The sequence below is a fragment of the Aphidius gifuensis genome, linkage group LG1 (assembly GCF_014905175.1).
Source record: "Aphidius gifuensis isolate YNYX2018 linkage group LG1, ASM1490517v1, whole genome shotgun sequence".
Taxonomy (NCBI): domain Eukaryota; kingdom Metazoa; phylum Arthropoda; class Insecta; order Hymenoptera; family Braconidae; genus Aphidius; species Aphidius gifuensis.
Genome location: NC_057788.1, coordinates 15,467,593 through 15,468,372, shown reverse-complemented (window position 1 = coordinate 15,468,372; position 780 = coordinate 15,467,593). Strand labels below are relative to the sequence as shown.

The window sequence follows — 780 nt, the reverse complement described above, 5'->3', positions numbered from 1 at the left end:
CCGAAGGGGGTCCGATTTTTCATAAGACGCCATATTGGTTTTTCTATAAGACGCCATATTGGATTTTTTTAAATGTCATCTTTGGTTTTTAAAAGACGCCATCTTGTGTTATTATTGTTAATGGAAAAAAAATATTTTCCCTAACCGGGATTTGAACTCGGACCTTTGGCATGTGAGTTTGGCACGCTATCCTCTGAAACAAACAAGAGATTATGTTATTCTCTGTCGGTAAAAAAATATTCCTTCAAATATTATTTAATGAAAAACTAAATCTCCTTCGATAGCTCAGTTGGTAGAAGCGATGGACTGTAATTGGTTTGATTAAAAAATGAGATATCCAGAGGTCGCTGGTTCGAACCCGGCTCGAAGGAATATTTTTTTTTTTTATTCATATAAAAACAATGTTGTTGGAATTAAAAAAAAAAAAAATTTGTCTTGATGATGGTTTGAAATGAGGACCAATCATTTTATAGGTTGGAACATTAGCTCTTGCATCATCAAGACAAATTACAGAAAGTATTGTAAATAATTCTATTATTTCATCATCTATTTGATGTTTATAAAATAAGTTGTGGAGGGGGTAGTAGGAAGTGGAAGGAATGAAAAAAGAGGGGAGTGGATATCCAGAGGTATAAAAAAAATATCATCAGTTCAGAACTGGTCACTATACAGTCGAGTTGAGTTGAGTTGATATATTAAAACAAAATGTCAGCATGCATTGATTTTCAAGGATTTCAAGAACCTTAAGGTTTATTTGTTGTAAAAGAGTTAGTTATCAAC

General features: G+C 32.6%; 1 non-coding gene across 1 annotated transcript; it reads left to right on the top strand.

Moving 5' to 3' along the window:
* Positions 1 to 274: 274 nt before the first annotated feature.
* Positions 275 to 371, top strand: Trnay-gua. Its single transcript has 2 exons — positions 275 to 312; positions 336 to 371. It is a non-coding gene; the product is annotated as a tRNA-Tyr (tRNA).
* The last annotated feature ends 409 nt before the right edge of the window (positions 372 to 780 follow it).